The sequence below is a fragment of the Cibotium barometz genome, chromosome 43, assembly GCF_041138505.1.
Source record: "Cibotium barometz isolate CiBa-2024 chromosome 43, ASM4113850v1, whole genome shotgun sequence".
Lineage (NCBI taxonomy): Eukaryota > Viridiplantae > Streptophyta > Polypodiopsida > Cyatheales > Cibotiaceae > Cibotium > Cibotium barometz.
In genome coordinates this window covers 28,189,721-28,199,412 of record NC_141088.1, presented here as the reverse complement: position 1 = coordinate 28,199,412, position 9,692 = coordinate 28,189,721, and the positions used below count along the sequence as shown (strand labels likewise).

General features: G+C 42.7%; 1 pseudogene across 1 annotated transcript; it reads right to left on the bottom strand.

Moving 5' to 3' along the window:
• Nucleotides 1-2,589: 2,589 nt before the first annotated feature.
• Nucleotides 2,590-6,052, bottom strand: LOC147613757 (pentatricopeptide repeat-containing protein CRR2, chloroplastic pseudogene; annotated as a pseudogene). Its single transcript, XR_015263262.1, has one exon. The product of XR_015263262.1 is annotated as a pentatricopeptide repeat-containing protein CRR2, chloroplastic pseudogene (transcript).
• Nucleotides 6,053-9,692: the final 3,640 nt, after the last annotated feature.

The window sequence follows — 9,692 nt, the reverse complement described above, 5'->3', positions numbered from 1 at the left end:
CTCTGCTCCAAAACAAAAAACGCAGCTCTCTTTTGCTCACAGGTTAGCATTTTGCTCTGATACCATGAAAGAAAGTGAAGCAAATAGAAAACATAGATGTAGGGCTAGAAACAAGACCTGTAAATGCTGAAAATTGATGTTTATTGCTGAATATTGAGCATGAGGGAAGCCCGTAGGTGCTATACAATGGTAAGAAGCAGTAGCAGTTGCTGAAAAATGAGATAAACTGGGAGAAAGGGAGTCGGCCCTTATATATTCGCCCAGGGTGCTGGTATAGCAGGCCTACAGCAAGACATTAGCATAAAATGCTACAAAAATGCCTAAAAATACCAAAAAATGGTAGAAAAATGTTGAATAATCTCTGCTAAGATATGCCAATGCAAGGCCTCATAAATGGCCAATACAAGCATGGAAAAAGGTGATGTAGACCCTATGGAGATGATATAATTCAACAAAAGTATCATTGAGGAGCTTATCCGGGTCCAAATGGATGTCAAATCCACTTTTCTCTGAATGGAGATTTAGAGGAGGAAGTTTATGTTGAGTAGCCAGGTTCAGTCCAAGCTTTCAGAGACATTTGAGATGACTGATCTTGGCCTTCTACATTATTTTCTTGGGCTCGTGGTTTGGTAGAAAGATGGCTGTATCTTCATTTCTCAGCAGAAGCATGTGAAGAAGTTGCTCTCACTTTATGGGTTGTCAGATTGTACACCTCTCTCTTGTCCCATGGATCCCAATGCCAAGTTATCCAAGGAGAATGATACACCCTTGGTGGATTCCACAAAGTACCGGTAGATTATTGGCTCATTGCTTTACCTTGCCAACACCCGTCCAGATATCTCCTATGCTATGAGTGTCCTCAACCAATTCTCATCAGCCGCTCGAAGATCTCATTGGCAGACAACTTTGAGAGTTCTTTGTTATCTTCGAGGTACTTTAGATTATGGCATCACCTACTCCAGTGGTGTTGATTTGGTTGACTTCACAGACTCTGATTGGGCAGGCTGCATTGATACTCGGAGGTCAACATTTGGATATTGCGTCATGCTTGGTACTAAATTGGTTTCTTGGAAGTCTTAAAAGCAGAGGACCGTTTTTGCTTCTTCCCTACCGAGGCTGAGTATAAATCCTACCTTCTCTCCTCGATTGAGGCACTTTGGATTCATCAGATTTTGGAGCATTTGTGCTGTGCCGACACTTCCCCGGTTACTATTTTCTCGGATTCTCAGAGAGCTATTGCTCTAGCACAGAATCCTCTGATACATGGACGATTCAAGCATATTGAAGTGCATTATCATTTTGTACGTGACTAGATCGAGTTGGGCCTTCTTCAACTGGCCTACTGTTCTACCAAGGACAATGTGGCTGATTTCTTCACCAAACCACTTCCGAGAGCTACTATGGAGGTGTTACTTCAGCGTGTTGGTATTGGACCGCCCCTCTAACGCTGAAGACGAGGTCTTGAATTATATCATCTCCAAAGGATCTACATCACCTTTTTCCATGCTTGTATTGGCCATTTATGACGCCTTGCATTGGCATATCTTAGCAAAGATTATTCAACATTTTTCTACCATTTTTAGGCATTTTTGTAACATTTTATGCTACTATCTTGCTGTCGGCCTGCTACAGTTGGCCGACCAGCATCCTGGGAGAATATATAAGAGCCGACTCCCTTTCTCCCAGTTTATCTCATTTTTCAGCATTCACTTGAGGTCATTAGTAGAGCTGCTACTGCTTCTTACCATTGTACAGCACCTATGAGCTTCCCTCGTACTCAGTATTCAGCAATAAACATCAGTTTCCAGCATTTACAGGTCTTGTACCTGGGCCTACATCTATGTTTTCTATTTGCTTCACTTTCTTTCAACTTTATCTCAAAATATTAATGATATGAACACTAGGTACCTTACTATCATATGCCAAAGGAGGTGGCTGAAGGAGATGCTTTCCCAAAAACGCATCTAAAAGGAAGTTTTGGAGGCATGGCTCAGCAGATGGCGCATCCCCAAAAATGCAGCCACAGATCTGACCAATGGCTAGGCAAAGGCACCCAAAAAAAAAAAAACGCACAAGTGAGCAAGCCATTTGCTTGTGGAGTTGTAGCCCCCGTTGAAGAACGTAGCACTGCTGGCTACAAGGCTCAGAGAACCAGCACTACGAGTTACAGAGCCGCGTGGATGGAGATGCCAGCTACTGTGGATAAGTTCAGCCTATTGTGGACAAGTTGCGTGATCTCATGTGTAGTTGTGTTAAGGATTGTATGTGCTGCTGGACAGTGGATTGAATGGCAGACAACATAGAGAAAAATGCAAGGGAATAGGTGGCTTGACTGGGCAATAAAAACCCTAAAAACACAGAGATGCCAACACGAGGAGAAAGATTCATGGCTTGTCAATACCATATTAGAATAAGGGGTCCCACGCTACGGAGGCACATAGATCACCATGGTGGGTATGTGGAGAGGGATGAAGCTTGAAGGAGAGAGAAGATGGAACTTCAACCCATGGCTATGATGCACAAGGATTAGAGAGAGAGAGAGAGAGAGAGAGAGGGAGAGAGACGCGTTAACAACCAAGAGAGAGCAAGCTTGCACAACTCAAATGATATTCATTGTGATAATGAATCTACCCAAATACATGCTCTTATAGGCACCAAGGCCTTATATTTTGACCCTAAATAAGAGGGTGTTCACACCACCAAGTACACTTGACTAGACTCCGTACTAACTCCAAAATACCCAACAAACCTCGAGAGCCTTGTATCTCTTTTATCTCCTTGGCTGTTGCAATCATGCACAAAGGGTTTCCCTCCAGCATCAGCTGACCATGAACATGGCTAGTGAAGGAAACCATGAACTAACCTTCTACTCAACCAGCCCGTCAAGTTACTTCTTGGTCAAACCTAAAGAGCCTGGTGTCTCTTCACCTCCTCTACTGTTGCAATCTTTCACAAAGGGTTTCCCTCCAGGATCAGCTAAACCATGAACATGCCTAGTGAAGGCACCAAAAGAGGATAACTATCAACTCCCTTTCTACTCAACCAGCCCGTCAAGTTACTTCATGAACAAGTAGTTTGATGTTTTGCCAGCAGTCTACCAAATGGTGTTTGCTGCATCACCTTCTCATCTCACAAGAGATCTGGCGCATCCAGCTGACCTGAGAGAGAGAGAGAGAGAGAGGGGGGGGGGGGTCAACCTCCAACCTCTCATCATGCACAGCTCTGCATTGTTTGTTCACCTTGAAAATGTGGGTGTTGAAACCTGAAGTATCCATCAGGATCATCAATCACTCCTATTCCAGCCCAACTGGTTGCACTCCCGCAAGGGGTATCACCATTCTGTTCCGCCTGTGCTGATGTGTCCATCAATGATCTGATAATCACTGTTTGTCTTAGAACGTGCCGATGTGTCCTCATGGTGATTTGAGAATCACTATTGTGACAGTGCAGGACATGCAGTCTTTCCTTGATGGGTGTTTCAAATTTCAATACTGAGAAGAATCTATTCAGCCAATGTCTTTTTCTATTAGCAAACAAGGTTCCACCCAAGCGTAATTCATCAGTACACCTACATGCACTGATCCCTGCATGAACACTCACCATCCTCAAATTGATGAACCCGAAGCGCGTCTCTTACAATAATCTGTCGCCTTTCAACCCTTGAGACGATCTTCATAACATTATGACAATCCGCACAAAGTCGAAGATTCTTTGTAATCCTTATAGACGCCCCTTGGGGAGTACTGAGAAGGCCAAAAGCTAAGGCTAGTCTCTCGGAGTGTCCCCACAAAATGTCTTCCTTCTCCTCATCTGACAATGGCTCAAGGACCAAATTAAACTGTGGTACATGTCCTTCCTCCTCAGTTAGCTTTCTTAATCGCTTTATTTCAGCATGGATCTTGTCATTGTAAAAGTGACTTCTATCCCCCACAGCAAATTCATGCACCTTGCTCTCAACTTCAATCCAGGATCTCCCAGGTATCTTCATTGCACCAGCGGCACCTTTGAGCTGCTGTACTTTGTGTACATCATCCCACTTGTGATCATCAGCATATATGTTGGACATGAGGACATAACCTGAGCCAACATCTGGATCTAGGAGCAAAACCTGATCAAAGCACTTTCGTCCTAGCTCTGTGTTGCCAAACTTCCTGCACGCAGTGAGCAGAGACATCCATCCTGTCAGCCTTGGCAAGCTTGGCATTGTCCGAAGCATCTCTGCTGCCTCGTGCAAGCGTCCTGCACGACCAAGAAGGTCAACCATGCAGTTGAAGTGCTCAATCCCTTGTGCAATCCCATGCTTCTCTGCCATAGATTTGAAGTGACGATAGCCTTCCTCCACTTGGCCCAAATACCTGCACGCTGCGAGAATACTAGTATAAGTATCATAAACGGGGCACACCCCTTCTTCTTGCATGCCTTGAAAGCACTGCAAGGCAAGCTCATAGAAACCATGCTGGGTATATCCTCCAATCATCGCACCCCATGACACGACGGTGCGCTTCGGCAACTCATCAAGCACATTGGAAGCCTCCTGCAAGCTACTACATTTGGAGTACATGTCAACAAGAGTGTTTCCGACAACAACATCTGAATCAAGTCCTCTTTGAAGAATATTATCATGGATTCTTCTACCATGGTCTAAGGCTCCCACACTAGCGCATGCTTTCAAGATGCACAAGAAGGTAACTTTGTCAGGCTTTATACCCGCATCTTGCATTTTTTGGTGGAGTTCAACAGCAAGAAGACCCAGACCATGCAGTGTGTATCCTGAGATCATTGCATTCCATGAGACTACATTTCGCTGGATGCCCTCCTGCTGCATCCTTTCAAAAAGCTCACAAGCATGAAGAACTTCCCCATGTTGAGAATATCCTGCAATCATTGCATTCCATGTCACCACATTTCTGGCTGGCAGCTTGTCAAACACGTTGCGTGCCTCCACAAGGCTCTCACATTTGGCATACATGTCAACAAGGGCACTCCCAATGCCAAGAGTTATTTCAAGTCCACAACAAGCAATTTGGTGATGTATCGTCTTTCCCTGATCCAAGTCATTTATGCTGGTACATGCTTTCAAGATGGACGAGTATGCAAAGTCGTCAGGCCTTACGCCACCCTGTTTCATTTTTTCAAAATACTCAAGAGCTGTAGTACCGAGCCCATGCTGCACATATGCTGTAATAATTGCAGTCCAAGAAACCACAGTTCTATATTGCAAAATGCTGAACACTTTGGCTGCTTCCTCCAGGCAATCACATTTAGCATACATGTCCACAATGGTGTTTCCAACTTTCACATCTGAATCATGCTCACTTTGGATGGTATGATTATGTATAATCTTAGCTTGGGCATGGGCTCCTATGGTGCCACATGCCTTTAAGGCGCAGAGATATGTAACTCTGTCTGCTTGGATGCCATCCTGCAACATTTTGGTGTATAAAGCAAGGGCCATATCACATTCTCCATGTAAACAATGGGCGGATATGATGGCTTGCCATGTGAAAACACTGGGTTGTTCAATCTTAGAGAATGCTAGGTTGGCTTCGAGCAAGCTGCCGTACAAGCCAAATAGGCGGATGAGATGGCGTCCCATGATTGCCGTAGAGTCAAATCCAAGCCTGGCCATGAGGAAGTGCACTCGCCTGCAAGCCCTGGAGTCCATCTTCTTGCTGCATGCCTTGAGGAGATCATGGATTTTGTGGATGGATATTGGCATCGCATCATTCTGGAGGTGCTCTATCTCTTTAGATGATTCATGTTCACATCATCAAGTTAGCATCATGTACATCATGCCGTACTGTGCACTGAAATGGGTGTCTCCGGCATCTCACAAATGCTGGTTTTACTCTTGAGTTGGGTGTCGTTAGGCATACACCCCATTCCTCTGCAATTTTTCCCATGTTTTTCTTCGCATAGGGAGGTTATGCTCAACAGAGCCGTCTTACTGTCATCGCTTGCGAAACATTGTGCCATAGCCCGTCGCTCAACAGGTTCTACAAAGAGCACACTTTGGAGCGCGCGCGCGCGCGAGAGAGAGAGAGAGAGAGAGAGAGAGAGAGAGAGACGGAGAGGCTCCTGTTGATTTTGTAGTTGAAATTTAGAGTTAAATAAACTAGAAAAAAAAAACTCTGCTCAAATTTGAAGTTTTAACTTTTTAGATTTTTTAACTATATAACGCCCGGTTAATCTATACATTTTTTCAATAAAAACAGGTTGAGCTTGAAGGTTATCCTTTCTCTTGTTTAAAGTTCAATAAGAAAATTCTCTCTTAAATACACGATGTTACTAAAAGTGCACCCAATAGAACCTTGACAATATATTTGTTAAGAATGAGGTACATACTTTGATTGTTAAATATAACAGAAGAAGCCTTTCACGCATTTTACCAACAAATCGGTAGGTCAGTTGGTTAAAGTGGATGGCTTGTAACCCGCGGTAATGGGTTCGATCCACTACTGCCTACATTGCATGGTGCTACCTTGTACCTCATGAACCCGTAGGGGCGTGTGTGTTTGTAAAAAGGGTATGCGGGACCCTCATGTAATAAAAATCGTCCAACTTTTTTAAAAATAACAAAAATCGTGTATTTCAACATGTTAACCAACATCATTTCTACATAAAATAAATTGTTTTAATTATGCCAACACTTGTGTGTGAGTGAAAAAAATAAAAGAACAAGACCATACACAAGGTATAGCCTAGAGGTAATACAAGTCTCTTCTTAAAACTATAACTGTAGAAGAGGAACGTACCATTCTCCCATTTAGATGATCACTAGCCGATTATTACAAAGTTGACCCTTAAAAAAAAGAGGGGGAGGGGGGGGGGAGAGAGAGAGAGAGAGTGGCAGGGGGGAGAGAGTATGATTAATGGAAGTGTACATGCAAGCCCTTGTGCAATCATCACAAAATCGATAAGAACTGGCTAACTTCTACTCCAGGTTACATTCGCACCAGAGTCCTGCCTGGCTCAGTACACTCTGGAACCTCTGTCCTCACACCAAGTGTGTCAAGAGCACACCTACGTCCACCGAGATGGATCAAGGTCCTCGAGATGACTGTCCTTGTGATAGGACTCACCACTTGGATGACATTTGCCCGACATCACATTAGCTTGTGTGGTACCTTCACAACCTCCACAGCAAACAATATTTCAACAAACAGCATCCAAAAAAGTATCAAGCATGACACACGACGGTTTGCATGCTTCTGTGGAGCATGTATGGATGGCGATTGGTCACATTGTGCCTCGAGAGGATGGGCAGATGCATGGATACAGACATTCCTCTCCCCCGAGCATCCTTCACATCCAGTGGTGTCTGATGAGCACACAGGTCCTGCGTTCATGGTCAGTTATGATGACCTGACAGATTTGCTACAGGAGGGTGATGTATTTGCTATAAAGGAGGAAATCGATAAACTCATTGCAGCAGATTTCATCTATGAGATAGAACATACGGATTGGTTGTTATTACCAATCGTAATAGTGCCAAAGAAGAATGGGAAACTTAGGGTATGTGTCGATCTTAAAAAGGTCAACATAGCTACTAGAAAGGACCATTATCCATTGCCTTATACGGAACACATTTTGGAGAGAGTACTGGTGAAGAAGCTTACAGCATCGAATCTCCAAACATGTTTCTTGATCCAATAATCTTGGTCCAAGCCTTCATGGTCCTTTGAACAAATAGCACGATTTTCGAATCCATTCTTTCCTGAAGTCCTAAGGTCTCTAAGGGTCATATCTACTAGGATCTTTTCCTTTCTACCTTTCAATTATTTTCTATAAATCTCTCTAAACATATTCTCAGGTATTACGAATCCTTTATTGTGATGCTAGTGTGACACGAAGTTGGGGTTTGGACTTCGGTCACTTCTCAGAATCAAAACACACTTGTATGAAACCTCACAGCCTCCTCACCTCCCTTTCTCTCCCTAGATTAAGATAAAGATATACACATCAAAGGTGAGATCATAATTCATGGAAGGAAAGATGAAAGGCTCCGGAGAAGCAAGAATTTCAGCCAGTCTTGCAGCTCCAAACAAGAGGGCAATTCTTTGTTGGAAGAAAATCTTCCGACTCAAGATTATGTGAACGGAAACATATGGAGAATATTGGTAAGGTTCATCCGTTCGAATTGGATGATTTGGTCGGAACATATTAAAGCAAATGAATATAGCATACAAGAGGATAAGACACATGGGATTGGCATTTGATAAGAGATTAAGAGGAATTAATCATTATTAAGAAGAAAGAATGACCAAAAGTTAAAAAAAAACAGAGAAACACAGAGAATTGCAGTTTTAAATCCATATAGGTTGTGCAAAAAAGGATTACATAGGTGCGTAGAGCTTGAAGAGAGCTTCGCGTCCATATAAAAACTTTCAAAAACGGACAACCGAGCGAAAAGTTGTGAGCATTTTACTGCAAGACTATAAAACTGCCAAAATTCTATAAAAACAGAGATACACAGAGAATTGCAGTTTTAAATCCATATAGGCTGTGCAAAAAAGGATTATATAGGTGTGTAGAGCTTGAAGAGAGCTTCGCGCCCATATAAAAACTTTCAAAAATGGACAACCGAGCGAAAAGTTATGAGCATTTTACTACAAGACTATAAAACTGCCAAAATTCGCCTAAAAATTAGCAACTTTGGGAGAAACTCTAATCATCAATGAAGTAAGGGATCAAGAAATTAGTTACATGAATGGAAAGAGCATAGAAAGAGCTTCCTACCCATATGATCAATTTAAGAAACCAACACCTGAGTGATGAGTAATTACCGGTTGAAATTTGGGTATTGGACCACAAAAACTGCACTTCTCTCTCTTTGCATGAAACCTCAATTTTCACATAGCCTCTTGCCTTTCATCTCCTTCATGATTCAAGCTAGAGGGTAAGGGTTAACATTGCTCAGCGGACAATCGTAAAGATTTACCTATGGTCCCCAAAGTCTTTCCACATGCTCATAACCGCTAAAACCATTGGTACCTCCAAAGGAGGGCGGCAATAAGGCAAGGGCTACCTTGAGAAGTCACAGGCCCACCAAGATAATAACTCCTTATCCCACTTATCATGAATCATCAAAGAGGTCCAAAATTGGGTTAAGCATAAGGAGCTAATGCTAAATGAGACATTCACATGTAAAGAGAGTGTTTGAATAGGGGTTTGAAAGATAAGAGAATGGCAATGACACAAAATGCTCAATTGAGGAGGCTCATTCCTTGATTTGAAAGGGAGAGGAGGGCTCCTTTTATAGGTGGAGAATCACCCTCTCTTCCATTGTTACAAATTACAACATAAAAAACTTCAATTCTTCAGTGACATAAGAGTAGATGTCACCATCAATTGTCCTCTTAGGCTAATCTTCTATTGATTATTAAATTGAAGACTTTTTGACTTTGAGAGTGTGATGAGATAATAGCCAAGCCTAAGTGGCATGTAGGTGGAGATCCCATTTACACATGGCGGAATTCTCCTCTTCCATGTAGGCATTCTAGAAGAATCTTTCCCAATTATGCACCTACACACACTCCTCCACATGCCTTCCACACTCCCCAACTTGTAGCCTTATGGTGAATACCATATTAATAATACAATAAAAATCCATGTGAGCATGAAGGCCCACTTTTATTTTCCACATCACTAGCCCATCTACCATACCAAAGTATTTATCAAGCATACTTGTG